Below are 17,534 nucleotides of genomic sequence, written 5' to 3'. Positions count from 1 at the left end.
GTGGAAGTGTTGAGGAATAACACGTGAGGAAACCTGTCTTTTCATAAAACAATAAGGCATGGATCAAGGTCACAGGGCAATGTCCAAAAAAAAAAAAAAAAAAAAAAAAACTCTAGGTTTGAAAAAAAAAAAAAAACTTAGGTGAAGGTCCGACAGCAAGGCAAGAAAGAAGTGACTTAATTTTGAGAACAATCAATTAAAGGTCAAGGTCACAGGGCAGGGTAAAAATTCGACCCTTGTCTGCGACTGTTAACAAGATAAACAGTTTTAGATTAATTTCAACCAAACTTAGTGGAGTGATTGAGATTCAGATAAGGAGTAACCCCTTCATTTTTTAGAACAAAAGGTCAAAGGTCAAGGCCACAGGGAAACGTCACCCTAGAGTTCATACTCAATCAACCCAAACTTTGTGCAATAGATGAGGATAAGAAAAGAATAAAAGGATTCGATTTCCGGTACACTCAGTCTAAGATCAAGGGTACAGGGAAAAGTCCAAGGCCAAGATTACAAGGCAAGGACAACTCAGTTTTGATCTGATTTGAATAAAACATAGTGGAAATGTTAAGGGTCAGCCAAGAACAAGAGGATTCGATTTTGTGAACGTTCAGTCAAAGGTCAAGGGCACAAGTGAAAGTTCAATCTGAATGTTTGCGAGTAAACTACATAATTATTTTTTTTTTTTTTTTTAATGTGATTTTGATGTAATATGGTGAATGAGTTGAAGATCACCCAGTAGGTTGACCTATTATATTTTAAAACAATAGGTCAAAGGTCAAGTTTATATAGCAAGGTCAACTGTATGGCTTTTATCCAAACTTTGTGAAAGGGTTCATGTAAACCAAAGTTAAAGTAATTCCATTTTCATAATAACCAGTCAGGCAAAGGTGAAGATCACTGAGAAGGATACAAATTCAAGACCACTGGACTAAATCAACTCAAACAGTCTTCATTTTACCTGAACCAAGGTTGGTGAATTAGACGAGAGTGAAATAATATGATATTGAGAGTAATCTGTCGAAAGTCAAGGTCACAGGGCAAACTCATATATTTGGCCTTTAGATCAGTTGATGGCCGGGGGTGTTGCATTCTTTGAATGCCTCTCCTTGTAAATTATCCTTGCTATTTCCAAACAATTCCACGTAGCATAAGATAAATTAATATAGTTGGAAGGGATGGATACAACTATCACCGACCCCTCCACTACTAGAGGTGCCTCCTAGCTTAAATAACATGGTGGATGGTCTCAGTAAAATGTAAAAGTATGGGTTCGTAGTGAAGTGGCAAATTCATTACCGGCTTTCTCACGCAATATAATATTTGCTTAGAATGGTGCTGTCAACCATGTTTATCCTGTTAAGGAAAAATGTACCCTAAACTTCAAAAGCATCTGGTATCAAGCGTATTAAATTCTTGGTCCAAACTTGTAGTGCTGCGTACACAAAGCCACGACACACAAAATTACAATATTTCCTAAGCTTGAGTTTTATACAATAATATTTTTATTTTCACTTCAATAGCTACTATAATCGTTACAGCCGAATTAGCGGGAACAAAAAGCACAAAGAGAATACGAAAACTAACAAATTGCTGATAATTATCACTTAATACTTATTTACCCTGCACTTTGGCAAAGCTTCTTCACGAATAGCATCACAGGCACTCTACTTCTTCCTCGTATGACGAAGTTCGTTCGCTCGTTGAAAGATTCCCTGCACATATAGTGCAGGCCGGGCCATACTTTAGCCCGGTCAGTGGTGTATGGGCTGATTAAAAAACAGTAAGTGGGGAGGACAGGACCTGGGGATTACCCAGCACACACGTCCTGTCTCCCGACTGGCTTTGTGGTGTGTGTGAGGGGAAGTGGATGAATTTGAATGATGATACTGATACCTTCAAGGTGTGATATAATTTTGCTGGGTGAAAGAGCTGCTGTAGACCAATGAAGAGCGCAAACACCTACTCTCCTGGTAGTTGCAGAGTTTGTGCATTATCTAGTGTTCGCTATGTGTCCTCCACATCACCTACTTTTCTGTGTTCACATGGAGGTTTCATTTATTTTATGTTATATTACTATTTATTCATTCTTTTATGAACTGAAGGAGAATGGAAGTTCCAGGGAAAAAAAGGAGGGGGGGGGATTCGAAAACTAATTAACTTCAGAATGTTGGGGATGTTGTTGCCATATCCCTACACCAGTAACATAATAAAAAAATGCATACGTTCAAAAAGTACAGTTTTTATCGCAGGAATTATTTAAGTCAAAGTTAAACACACCAAAACGCAAAGGATCTAACAGGTTTAACGCAACCAAATATACTGAACGGTAGATTAAAAAAAAAAAAACGAAAAAAAAGGGCGGGGGGGGGGGAACTCGGAGCAATTCCTAGGGTGCAGTACCCAAACGCCCACCAACTGGTTTAAGGCTGAAAGTCTGGATTTGCCCCGTGATAATGAGCTTTGACCGATTGCTCTCAAAACAACCCCTTTATCCCTGCTTTTAACCTGAGCTCTTGCGCAAGGTGGATAAAACCTGTTTAATTTGACCTTTCCACGTGACCTATACCTTTGACCCAGCGCTCTCAAAAACTGTAGGTCAAATTCTTGGCTCATCCTCAACCCATATACCCATATACCAAGATTGGTCCAAATCAAATCAAACATGCTTTAGATATGTTGCTTGAACACAAACACACGGTTAAATTTTACGCTACCCTTGTGACTTTGACCTTGGATTGATTGTTCTCTAAACTGACTAACTTCGTTCTTGCCTGAACCTCAGCCTTTTCAGCAACTTTGGTCTAAAGTGGATCAAGAGTGCTTCAGCTGACCCTGTTATGTGATCTCGTCGTTTAACCTTTCCCCGTGACCTTGTTGTTTAATTAATATTTTTATTAGATTATTCTGTTCTCGTTTTACTCTAGACTTTCCCGCAAAGTTTGCTTTAATAGACGAAAACGATTCCAGTTGGCCTTGCCATGTGACCTTGACTTTTAACCTATTATTTTGTAAAACAAGCATTGGCTGAGCCTCATTTTATCCACCAAGACTGATCCTAATTAGACCAAAAGTGTTTTAGTTTTTTATTCAAACACAGACACACAGGTCAAACTTTGATTTTGTGCTGTTACCTTGACCTTTGATTTATAGTTATTATGGTTGACTCACATCATTCCTTACTTCACCTCCATAGTGCTCCGTCCAAACTGGATAAAATCTGCTTTAATCGATTTTGCTGGGTCAGTTTGATGTAGCCCTGTGGTCTTAACCTCTGGCCACTTGTTTCGAAACACAATACGCTAGTCTCTTGGCTAACCCAAATTTGGTTAATATTGGTTGAAATTTTTTTTAGTTATTTTGCTCACACACACACACACACACACACACACACACACACACACACACAAACGCTATAACCTAATTTTCTCTATTGCGAGGATATTAAAACCACACACTTCTGTACAATCGATCAAATGAGTATCGCGCTCCAGAGGTCCGATGATATCTGGACCCAAATGATCAGTATCGCTCGAGCTGTTCCGAGGTGAATAATTTGTTATCTGAATGTGCATATGGCAAGAGGACTGACGAGCAAGCGTCAAGCAAGGGATATAGTATGGGATCCTCATGAAATCCAAGCTTATTATGACACGGTAGAGTCACCAGGAATTTTGTAACAGCTCTTGTCTTTTTTTTTTTTTTTTTTCGGGCAAAGTGTGCACCGATACTTTCTCATCGACAGGACACAATGTTAGCTGAAATTTACTGCTATTTTCTGATAATGTGTATGCAAATCACTATGTATACTATGTATATGAATATTGTTAAATTCTCCAGAAGGTATGAATAGAATAAAATAGAATAAAACAGAAAAACCATCATACCGTCAGGGAGTTACTTACGGTGGATGAAGACAAGGTAGAAGGTGCTGATACTAAGGCAGAAAATGATGGTGAGAGATGACACGAGGATCGAAGCTGCGTTACGTCTAGGGCCCGTCTTTCCCCCGGGCAGGAGACCCAGGGCCACCACCAGCCAACACAGACCATCAACGAGCTTCATCTGCTGTGCTCTGGCCACCGCCGCCTTGGAGTTGGCGTTGTATTCTGATTGTCGTAGAAGGGTGGAAATTGTTTTTGTCTGGAAGAAAATGGTCGCTTCCACAAAATGAGTATTCTGATGTGGTTGTGTGAATGTAACTGAACCTTAGTTATGAGCTAAGAATGAGTCTCCTTGGTTAGTACTAAACTAAACCTTCCAGTCTGGCCACACCTGTCGTCAAGTCAGATAATAAAAGTAAGGCATAAGTCCACTGAAGCTGTAACAGTTTCCATGATAGCCCCGTTTTGATGTTAAATTTGGTGTTTTGTGGCTGTTTTTAGCAATATGGTAGAGAATTTTCAGAAAGGCCACTTAGGTATCACCTTTTACTTTACACAAGGTATCCAACAATGTGCGCTTAAATCTGTCAAAATGTCCCAGTTTTAGTGTTCAGTTTGGCGATTTTTTCTCTTATCAGCATTATGGCAGGGATTTGAGAGAAGTCACTCACGTATTTCTACCACTGTTTTCTTTGCTTTCCGACGATATGCAGAGGTCGGCTGTAGTTTTAACAGATTTCCAAATTACTTAGCTTTGGTATTGTACGCTATCATTCTAATCCATGTATGATAGTGTAGCTGCTCCGTCGTTTCTCTCGCTAGCTCGAACAGTTAAAGGCAGACACGAGAGAAAAGAAAAACATCAGAAGAGAAAATACAAGACAGATTCCAGAACAGACTACCCACACAGAACAGCGATTTTTTTTTTTTTTTTTTTTTAATCATAGTAGATGCTGTATATGGAAACTGCGACCATAAATCTTTCATAAGTAACAGCAAACTGACTGCAGCGAGGAAGAATAAAACAAGACAGAAGCACGTTCATCCAATGCTTGACCTGTTTCGTGCCAAGAAACAGTAAAGGAGGGTGGTTAAAAAAAAAAAAAGGGCGTAATGTGTAAAATGGGGAGAGGGGAGGGAGGGGGAATGTTTTTGTGGACTATGCGGGTTGGCGGGAAGGTATACCCTGTGAAAATAAGGGCGTAGGATTATTGGTTTGTGTGCAGTGAAGGTTTATTTCAAAATATCCTCCAAAAATTAAGTTACAAGTGAGAAGAGGACAAGGCGTGGGAACAAACAAATGAGTGAGATGAGGTGGAACTATGATGGGTGTGGGGAAGGACCACGGAAGTATACCTTGTGGAAATGGTTGCCATAGGATGTATAGTCTGAAGCGATGGTCTCTCTCCCTCTCCCCCTCTCTCTCTCCCTCCCTCCCTCCCTCTCTCTCTCTCTCTCTGCAAAATAAGCTCGCATTGCTATCATCCATCTGACACCTTACGACGCAGGTAAAGAAATGCATCATTGGTTTGAATGGGCCAAGGTATTACGTGCAACGTAAGTCTCTGAAACAGACACAGTATGGAATCTCAAAAGCCAATTAGCCCCATTAATCCGGTGACGACTTTCATTATTATCACTACAGGTATTTTCAAATGACCACCATACTCCTTTTACACTAATTTGGCCTAAAAGTGTCAATTTTCTATCTTCAGTGCTGAGTGGCAACAATAGATTAACAGCAGAATATGGTGCTAGTCATGAAGAAGTGCTCTGGAAAGGATGTACTGTAGAACCTGAAGATGTTCTATGGAAAGAATGCAGAGCCATAGCACTGTCTATTCTGCCACTGAGCTACGTGAAGGAAGTGCAAAGGACGAGAATCTACGCCAACTTAAGGTGAAAGGACAATAGCAGCGAAGGAACTGATGAAAGGTATATCTAACTTTTGTAACTCCAAAAGTCTCACTGTAAGATGAACGGAATCGTATGAAGGTAGCAATAATAATAATACAATTAATACGCAATAATAATAATAATTATAATAATAATTATAATAATAATAATAATAATAATAATAATAATAATAATAGTAATAATAATAGTAATAATATAAATAATAATAATAATAATGTAAATGATAATAATAATTATAATACTAATAATATAAATCATCATCATCATCATACGGACCTCCTTTCCCACCCTAGGGCAGGGTGAGGATATAATAATAATAATAATAAGAATAAGAATAAGAATAAAAATGATGGTGATGATGATGATCCATCCATCCATCCATCATCCAATCCTACATTGCCCCATGAGGAGCGTAGGAGCCCGGGGCTAGGCAGTTGGTCCCGACATTTCAGATGAGAGTGACCAGCCTCACTCATTCCTGAGTGGCATTACATGAGCAATAAACCCCAACCACCACTTGGATAGAAACCTTCACCAGCTCAATCCGATTGGAGCGCAATAATTACCCACTAAACCACCAGGCGCCAAAAATTGGTTATATGGTTTCCACCCAGCGTAGTAAATGGTTTCCTGATGCACAGGAAACCATTTGGCTTGTCACTCAGTGTAGAGTCACCCACAGGCTGAAGGAAGTGGAAAGAATGAAGGAAAGAAAGACAGAAGAGGGAGTGTAAAGTCACCCGTAGGCAGAAGGACAAGGAAAGAATGAAGGAAAGAAAGACAGAAGCGAATGGAAGGAAAGAAGGATGGAGAGGAAAGGGCAGACACCCGAGAGCAGCACTACATCGAGTCAGTGGATGGTGAGCGCCCCCACCTACCACAGATGATGATGATAATAATAATAATTCTGTCAATGGCAGTTAAGGTATATAAATAAAAACCTTACCCCGAGCCTCAAGCCTATCCTCTTGCTTGTCCGCCACCCTGTGTTCCCACCAGGCACGAGGTGTTCCAGAGGCACTCATCCTGGTTCCACTTCCTCTCATCGCTGCCAAGGGACACTACCAATCACTGTTTAGATGAAACAGAAATTAAAAATAGATTATTGCAGATATGCAAGTTGTTGTTACAAGTATTATGTGCAACTGCTGGACTGAAAATCTGCAGATGATATAAACTATTAATATATTAGCCACGGAAAGTCTGTGTTTTGTATCTAGCTGGATATCTTATATACAAAGAACTGTGTGTGTGTGTGTGTGTGTGTGTGTGTGTGTGTGTGTGTGTGTGTGTGTGTGTGTGTGTGTGTGTGTGTGTGTGTGTGTGTGTGTGTGTGTGTGTGTGTGGTCTCAAAGTTTTTTTTTTCATGTTTTGTTTTTCTATTTTTAATCTACCTCTCTCGGCCCCTATCAGGTTTTAGGCTGAGCGGGACCAATGAAGAACAGCAGGATGGGGGTTCTGTGTGCGTCGCCTTCCCCCCAGTTCTATGTTTACTGTAAAAAAAAAACGGATTTCTGATGTGGATGGTGTAGGTGGGGGGGTAGTGTAGTGAGAGGTGAGTTTAAATGAGAGGGTTGTGTAAATGGAAGGGTGGTGCAATTATTCTGTTATAGATCATTGTCAAGGAGTCATCTCTCTTCCAAGAACCACTCTTTCCAACACGTGTCTAACCCTTCAGGATGCTCAAATTTCTAAAGATTCAAAATATATTTCACATAGCCCTTCCCTTCTTACACCCCTTCCCCTTCGTCTCACTTCCTGCTTCTTATCTGCACATGTCCAGTGTCTCATCACCCATTTTCACTATAAGGTCAAATAATTTCATCACACTCTGGTCTACCCTTTCCTTAATACTGCGTCTACTTCCATACTCCTCTCGTACTCTGCTATATCTGACTCAAGCCTATCTATCTATCTATATACCTAGGCTGATTCCCCCAAGGAAAGGGAGGTAGCCGAGAGAGGACGACACACTCCCAATTTATTAATTCACTCAAACACATTCATTCGCATTATAGCCCCAAATGGGAGAAGGGACAGATCCTCACCGCACCACACCGCACGAGGGTCAACTGCGCAGTGCAATCAGTGACGTCCGCAGCAGGGCCCGACAGCAGAGCTACTTTATCCCTGTCACATCATAATAGACCCATCCCCTTACCCGCACCTGACCTGACTAGCTGATCAGACCAAATGCGGGATAATATCCCCTCAGGGCTGCATCATCATTTATTCCTATCACAATTTCTCTCCATTTATTTCTGTCACGCACAGCCACTCTTCGTTGCTCAACAGACATCCCTCTCGTACCCAACACTCTCTTCACGCTGTCCATCCATCCTATTCGTGGTCCCCCTCTCAGCCTTACACCTCTCACATCAGATCTAGTTATCTTTTTCACCAATCGCTCATTATCCATTCTCTCCATATGCCCAAATCATCGCAACACCCTCTGCTCAACTCGATCAGCCATATTCCGAACAACTCCAGTTCTCCTTCGCACTTCATCATTTCTCACTCGATCCATACAAGGCAAATGGTTTCCTGTACACCAAGAAACCATTTACTAAGCTGGATGGTAACCATATAACCAAATTATGGCGCCTGGTGGTGTAATGGGTAATTATGGCGCTCCAATCGGACTGAGCCGGTGAAGGTTTATATCCGAGAGGTGGTTGGGGTTCATTGCTCAAGTAATGCCACTCAGGGATGAGTGAGGCTGGTCACTCTCATCTTAAATGTCAGGACCAACTTGCCTAGTCCCGGGCTCCAACGCTCCGCATGGGGCAACGTAGGATTGGGTGATGGATGGTTGGATTATTATTGTTACTACTACTACTACTACCACCACCACCACCACCACTACTACTACTACTACTACTACTACTACTATTATTACTACTATTATTATTATTAGTAGTAGTAGTACCAGTAGTAGTAGTAGTAGTAGTAGTAGTAGTAGTAGTAGTAGTAGTAATAATAATAATAATAATAATAATAATAATAATAATAATAACAATAATAATAATAATAATAATAATAATTATTATTATTATTATTATTAATTTACTGCTATTATTAATTTTATTATTATACATGTGGTAGATAGAGGCGCCTATCATCCACTCACTAAATGTAGGGATGCCTTATGGTCTCTATAATGAGTGACAAGACAAATGGTTTCCTGTACCCAGGAAACCATTTACGACGCTGGGTGGTAACCATATAACCGGGGTTATTGGCCGGTTAAGTGTCCCCCATATACCCCTATCAAAATTTATTTAATCATGGCAGCTGTTTCGGAGAGCCTCGGAGGGCCCAATACCTCCCCAGGGCCTCAACGAAATGGGCAGATTTGCATGGCCATGTGGAATGTGAGAGGTGTGAATGAGGAGAGCAAGAGGGTGGAAGTGGTGAATGTGTTCAGGAGTGCGAGATATGCCGTGATGGCATTGTGTGAAACAAAGATGACAGAGTGTGAAGTGGAAGAGTGGTAGGGTGTGAAATGTGTGAGATTGGGAATGAATGGGCGAGGAAGATGCAAGGAGGAGTTGCTTTGTTGATGAATGAAGTGCGGCAGAGTGGAATGAGAGATTACAAATGCGTCAGCTCGAGATGCATATATGTCAAGTTCAAGTCTGAGAAGGTAAAAGTGGCGGTGATTATAGAGTATACACAATGTGGACAGGAGTGAGAGAGAAAGACAGGTTTTGGAATGAGCTGGATGAAGCAGTGGGAGAAATGCCCAGGAACTATAAAGTGATCATAATGGGCGATATGAATGGAATAGTAGGCACTGGCCCTGAGGATAACATAACGGGTTGTAATGGAGTACCAGAAGAAAATGATAATGGGAAGCAACTGAAGGATATGTGTCAAGAAAGGAGGTTGTGCATTTGTAACTCGTATTTCAAGAACAAAAATGCACATAAATATACATGGTACAGAGGGAACGGGGATCGTGTTGAAAGAAGCCTGATTGATTACATGCTCGTAGAGGGGTCGATGATGGGAATGGTCGCTGATACGAGGGCCGTGAGACGGCAAAGTGTAGGTCTGTCATATCATATGATTGTGTTATGCAAGTTCAAGCTAAGAGGAGTGAACTGAGCCAGGAGAGAGAGGAGCAGTCAGGGAGAAGGACTGAAAGTCGAGAAGCTGAGGATCAAAGAAATGGCAGATAAATACAGGACCAGAGCAGGGGAGGAATTAGAATCAGTGAACTGGAATGAAATGGATCTGGACAGACTGTGGAATGCATATGAGGATGGCTTACTTACAAATGCTAAAGCGGTGTGTGGTGTGGCAAGTGTAACAACAAAGAAGAAATGTACGGCATGGTGAGATGAAGAGGGTATGTATGCAGTGGAAGAAAAAAGAATGAAGTAGCAAGAGTGATTACAGGACAGGGGTTCAAGTGAAATAACAACTGAATATACTGAAAGCAAGAAACACGTAGAGACGAATGAAGAGGAAAAAGGAGGTAAATGATGATCTAGGAAGAAAAAAGAATCCAACTACTCAGAAAATAGAAGTTACTCTGAAAAGAGATTCGGAAACGTAGAAGTGAAAGCAGAAAGAAACGTGAAGATGTGAAGGAGTTAGGTGGTAGATTATTAACCCATGGAGATGAAATAAGGACCAGATGGAAAGAATAATTTCAAAGTCTGATGAATGGAAATAGAGTGAGCAGAGCCACTGTAAACATGATTGGTTTGGGGGGGGGGTGCAGAGAAGGAATGTAGTGCCTGGAAACGTGACACTCGCACAGGTGAAGAGTGCTGGGAAAGAAGGTGGGGTTGATGAGGTGTATGCAGAGATGATGAAATGTAGTGGAGAGAGCGGAATGAAGTGCTTGTTGGAGATAAAGTAAGAAGGCATGGATGAGTGAAACTGCCAACAGAGCGCAAAAAGGCTGTGGTTGTACCCCTGTACAAATATATAGGTGGGAGATGTGAGTGCAAGAATTATCGTGGCATAAGTTTATTGAGTGTGGTAGGGGAAGTACGTGGAAGAATTATTATAGAGAAAGTAAGAGAGATATCAGAAGTCCTAGTGAGTGATGAACAGAATGGCATTAAGAGTGGCAGAGGATGTTTGGATCAAATATTTGCAGTGAGACAGATAGTGGAAAAGGCTTGTGAGAAAGACTTATAAGGTGTTTATAGCATGTATGGATCTGGAAAAAGCATACAACAAAGTAGACAGAGAAGAATTGTGGAAAGTTTTGTGCATAGCCTATACAGTGTAGATGGTAAGCTGCTAGGTGCCGTTAAGAGTTTTTATGATGGTAGTGAAGCATGTGAATGGATTAATGGACATCTAAGTGAATGGTTCACGATCGGTGTGGGCGTGTGACAAGGTTGTGTAATGTCCCCATGGTTGTACACTATATATGAGGATGAGGTGATGAGAGAAGTAAAAAACACGGGTAATGGAGACAAGGATGGCGTTGGTAATGAATGGTGATGGATGGAATATCTCAAATTTGTTGTATGCTGATGCAGTGCTACTTGCAAATACCGAATAAGAACTTGGTAGACTTGTGCACAGTTTTGCTGATGACTGAGAGCGTCATGCCTTGAGAGTAAATGTAGAATAGAATAAAGTGATGGTTATTGAGAGAGAAGGTGACTCTCAGTGCGATGTTACAGTGAATGAAAAGAAGAGACTGGCATTGGTGAGGGAGTTCAAATACCTAGGTACAGTGATAGAAAAGAGAGGAAAATGTGAGTGTTGCAGCTGCGCGAGGCTTACATGAAGGAGTGTTAGTGCCAACTTTAACATATGGATGTGAGACCATGGTCTGGCATGAAAATGAAATGTCAAGAATGAGAGGAGTGAAGATGGAACTTCTGAAGAATGTATGTGGAGTACAAAGAGTGGATAGGATATGAACTAATATGGTTCGCGAAAGATGTGGAGTGAGGAATTCTGTGGACACAAGAATGGAAGAGTGTACTAAGATGGTATGGTCTTGTGGAGAGAATGAATAACAATAGAGCGGTGAAAAAGGTATATCTGAGCGAATTTTAACCCGCCCCATCCCGACCACTTTTCCACCACTGACTCCCCCCCAATCTTGACCATTTTTGGAAAAATTATTTTTTGGCTCAAACCTCCGCTTTTGGTGAGAAACATCGAAAATTCATAGAGAAATTGCTCACCTGAGGTTTAAAATACTCGATCCAGGTAGGAGTACCTCCTTACCTTACAAGGTTTTCTATCAGGCTGGCTGCAAAGAAAACGAGATCTATGGGAGGATAACTATTCCACACCACTCATAAACGGTATTTATTTATTTATATGGTACGAATTTATATGTAGTATGAGAGTATATTGGTTTTCAAACGGTAATATAGGCATTATAAGCATTGTTTCACTCACTAACTCATCACCATTCCTGACCTTTTTTTGCCACATTACCTGATCATCATTTCTGTTTCTTCCTCTAATGTTTGTCCTCCACATTGTCATCGATTGGGGAATCACTCTGGCCCTGAATTTCGTACCGTGGCATGACCTGGCTTTACTGGCCAGGTCACTGATAACAGGTGAATTGCTGAGAAAAGGGCATGCAGGGGGGGGGAGGAGGTCATGCTGGGTAAGGCATTGTCCCTGCCTGGCATCTTGTAGAGGAAGGTGTCCCATGCATACGTGCCAAAAATCACTCGCGAAAATTGAAAATTGTGCAAATTAGGGACCTTGCAATTGATTCGCATTTATGTACGTTGGCAGGATTGGCAGTGACAAAACATGTGGACGTTAATTCACGTCGATGGGACGCCGCGGGTTAAGGAATGAGGAGGCAAGGAAGGCCAAGGAGAAGGTGGAGTGATATGGTGGATGTGTGAGGAAGAGAGGTCTGGAAGTCGGCGAGGCTAGGGAACTGACCAGAGATCGAGCTGGCTGGATGAATGGTGTGAGGAGAAGTGTATGATCAGGAATTTGGCACTCCTTTTTAACGTGACAGCGTACTCTATCGGATATGTTTATATGAAGCTACAGAAGGTGATGAATGTTTTTGGCGTAACAGATAGACCCAGGATTCCGGTGGCTTGAATGGTGAGCGAATGGAAGCGTGACCCATTGGACTGGGCAAATTTCGGCCGTCTGGACAGTGCTACTCCTCACCCTACCTTAGGGTGGGAAAGGAGGTCCGGATGATGATGATGATGATGATGATGATGATGATGACGTTGATGAATATTATTATTATTATTATCATCATAATCATAACCACAGCAGCCAAATTGGGTAATAGTGGTTGGTTAAGGGTGTCGGACAGCAGGCAGAGGCCACGTTTAAGAGCAAATGAGTGACTGAACCACAAGCTGGCTTCACATATTTACTTTCCTGCATTTGTAATTCATATGAAGCTAATCACAGAAGCAATAGGCAGTATGAATCTTTTTAATTTAACCCACTCCCTAACGTAACAGTGAATGAAGCCTAATGGAACATGTGTTTGGGTGTCTGGTGATTTTGTCCTCCCCCTTCCCCACCTTATTTCTGTGCGTGTTTACTCGCTTTTTTGTAACATTTTTTTTTTTTTTTAGGTTTCAATCGTAAATATAAGCAACGTGTCTTAAGATAATAGGTCCAGGACGTATATATATATATATATATATATATATATATATATATATATATATATAAATAAGGCTAATTGGACAGTTAAAAAGGCGTAAGGCCGTGACAACAGGCGTTCGTAAGAAGACGAGAACACCGTAAACACCACCAAAAAACAAAATAAAAAAGGTCTTCCCTCTGGAATTATAATATTTAGTTGGGCAATATTTGTGTTGAAATTGTCCGGATTTTACTTCTCTGTGAACACATATATTTCACTGTATTTATAGTTCCCACGAAACGAACCAGAGACCGAAGAGACATGCTAAAAGGCCCATTCGATTCGACCCACGTGGAAAAGCCAACCTTCTTGTTGATATATTTTTTTTTTCAACAAACTCAACCCTAAATACAGGACATCACAATATTCCTGTACTTGATTTTGATTCCCCTCAAATACCTCCCTTCAGGATTCACACAAGATACGTACAAGCTGTATTACAGAATCTCTCAGTAGACAAAGCTATTAGTCCAGATGAAATTCCTTCAATAGCACTTAAAAATTGTTCCCCAGTGTTGGCTGCTGTACGGGGTATTGGCAAAATTTTTCCGCTCATGCATCTGTACCCTGAGTTTCCAAGCCTCTTGGAAAGAAGCAAATATCCATCCTGATCCTAAGAAGGGGTCCACTTCTGATCCATCAAACTATAGACCAATCGCTATAACTTCGTTCATGGTAAAGTTTTTTAGACACTAATAAACAAGCACATAATCAAGCACCTAGAAATCAATAAATTAATCAATGATTGTCAGTATAGATGTAGACGAGAATATTCAACTGTAGTCATTCCTTGCCCTCTTACCCATCAGATTAACAGAACAATAGACCAACATGGTGAAACACACACAATAGTATTTGTTATTCAAAAAGCATTTGACGGAGTATGGCACTGGGCCATATTGTCTAAGATGTCACACTACGGCCTTGCATCACTGATTCCTCTAATTTCTTCTTACCTTCATAACAGAAAAATACGGGTCATGGTAGATGGAATTTATTCCCGATTTCATTCCATAAATGCTAGCGTACCTTAGGGATCAGTTTTGGCGCCAACCATCTTTCTCATTCATATAAATGACCCAATACACTCTTATGATGATGACTCGACACTTCATAGTTCTTTCATATTTAGTACCTCCTTTACACAATTTGATATTACAAATTCCCAAATAAACACAGTAATTTTTCTGAACCAGGACCTTTCTAAAATTAAAAAATCGGGACAAACAAATCTGGTTTCATTTAATGTCCAGAAAACTAAATACATTAATTTCTCGAACAGAAAGAACTCTTCAGACTCTCACATAATTTTAAATGATGTTAATATTCCCATATCCATTACAATTGATATCCTAGGTGTCACACTAAACACCAACCTAAGCTGGACAGCTTATGTTAAATCCCTTGCTAAAAATGCATCTTTAAAATTGGGACTTATGTAAAGAGTTCGTGAATTCTTCACTGTCGAACAGATGGCCACAGTATATAAAAGTTATGTACGTTCTCAGATCGAATACTGTTCGCCAGTGTGGAGTGGATGTGGGACGGTTGCACTGAGGCAGTTGGACAAAATTCAAAGTAGTCATTAGATTAATCAATAATCCTGTCATTACGCAGGACCTTCCTCCATTATCAGTACGCAGAGATGTTGCATCTTTAACATTATTTTACCGATATTTTTACAGTAAGTGCTCTGACGAACTTGCTTCAATTGTTCCTCCCCTTCACATTTTCTCCCGAAGTACTCGGGCAGCTGGGAGAGCCCATGAGCTTACATTCTCTCCCTCGCAATGCAGAACCTCTGCTTATCAAAATTCATTTATCCCCAGAACTACTACTCTCTGGAATTCACTTCCTGGGAGTTGCTTCCCACAAACATTTAATCCACTTCAATTTAAATCCAGTTGTTATAAATATTTTATGAATGGAGGATGCTTTTAGGCATATGGACTTTTTTTTTTTATTTCCTTTGTTTTTCCTTCCTCCATTCATTGTCTAGAAAAAAAAAAAATCTCAGTACTGTAACTGTGTTTACGCCAGGCAGAACACGTGCCTGATCTGAGGTGCTTACTTTGATTCCTGGTGGCTGTATGACCCGTCCTTTTTTTTTTTTTTTTTTTTTTTTTTTTTTTTTTTTATACAGATTTCGAATGCGTTGATCAAAAATCTAGAAAAGTTTGCTCGAGGTACAGGGACCAAGCTATTGCAAAATAATTCTTCTACCAAATGGCCCAGAAAGAAGCCATGAAGCTGTGACAACGCACGTTAGATAAGAAGAACAATAAGACTTTTACCGACAACACCAGGGAGAACCAGGAAAAAGAAAATACCATTCGGGACACATAATATTTACAACAAGACTACCCGTCATCTGTAAGCCAGGTAGACTGTAATAATACTGTTAGATGAAAACTTGACTATTATGTATCCATCCTGGTGACTGCCAATGCTGGTGCAGGGACATGTGAACTAAAACTTGACTATTATGTATCCATCCTGGTGACTGCCAATGCTGGTGCAGGGACATGTGAACTAAAACTTGACTATTATGTATCCATCCTGGTGACTGCCAATGCTGGTGCAGTGACATGTGAACTCAAGCTGTGACTCTAAACGAGTTTTATTAATAACTTTTCCTTGTACAATCAATATTTTCCGGGATCTGAGTTTTCGACACAGACAGACACACACAGATACATTTCGTACAAAAATAATAACCATCGTCTTCGTCTACCTGGCTCAACAATGATCATCATCCTACGTTGCCCCATGAGGAGCGTAGGAGCCCGGGGCTAGGCAGTTGGTCCTGACATTTAGGATGAGAGTGACCAACCTCACTCATCCCTGAGTGGCATTACGTGAGCAATAAACCCCAACCATCCCTTGGATATAAACCTTCACCGGCTCAATCCGACTGGAGCACAATAATTACCCACTAAACCACCAGGCGCCATAATTTGGTTATATGGTTACCACCCAGCGTAGTAAATGGTTTCCTGGTGTACAGGAAACCATTTGGCTTGTCACTTAGTGTAGAGTCACCCACAGGCAGAAGGATGGGGAAAGAATGAAGGAATGAAAGACAGAAGAGGGAGTGTAAAGTCACCCATAGGCAGAAGGACTCAACAGTGATAACAACAATAATTACCAGAACCTCCCACGGATCGGCATATGCATGGCCCTGACTCATAGTCATTCTTAACGAGGAATGTATGTTACTCGCTCTAAATTATGCAAGCCAGTCCCGTGCCTCACCACCACTGCAGTCTATGCTGCTGTATTGTAATACTGGATCTCATGTGAGCATCGTGTTTAGAGGTTCAAGATATATAAAATATATAAAAAATATAATTTATACATGTCACAAGAAATTCTCTAAAGAGATAAGAAAATAACACAAATGCGAATAATTTTTTAGCATGTAGATCTCTGGCAACCCAAAGGAATCCCCCCTCGCACACACACACAAGCACGCGCACTCATGCACTCACTCAATTCTCTCTCTCTCTCTCTCTCTCTCCTTTATCTGCTCCTTTCCTTCCTTCTCTCCATCCCCTATTCCCACCTAATTATTTACATACAACTATACGAAATAAATGTTTCTATGTAATTTAGTCGTTCCTTCAGGTGGGCCGGACATATACAATGAACACTGTTCACGTAACAGCAATTGTAGTAGTAGTAGTAGTAGTAGTAGTAGTAGTAGCAGTAACAGTAGTAGTAGTAGTAGCAGTAGTAGCAGTAGTAGTAGTAGTTGTAGTAGACTACTACTAATAATAGTAATAGGCAGTCGTCAGGGTACTGTGGGACGCACGTCTTTTACTCTCGTAGTATTACCTTCTGCGTCTGGACTATCACATCTGCCAGCCAAGAAAAGCGAGAGGAGGTTTATAGGCTGTTCCTGGCTATGTGCAAAGTTGACCACTGTTTACCTAGAAATGCAGCAACACTGCTGCTTTTGGGTGAGGAAAGCGTCAGAATTTATCAATGGAGGAAAGCGTCAGAATTTATCAATGGAGGAAAGCGTCAGAATTTATCAATGGAGGAAAGCGTCAGAATTTATCAATGGCGGCACCGATAGCACGAGAGGCTCAGCTGTCTGGTTA

Source organism: Coenobita brevimanus, chromosome 81, assembly GCF_032717465.1.
Source record: "Coenobita brevimanus isolate Jiangsu-jjx chromosome 81, ASM3271746v2, whole genome shotgun sequence".
Taxonomy (NCBI): Eukaryota; Metazoa; Arthropoda; class Malacostraca; order Decapoda; family Coenobitidae; genus Coenobita; species Coenobita brevimanus.
Note: the sequence above shows the minus strand (reverse complement) of the source record.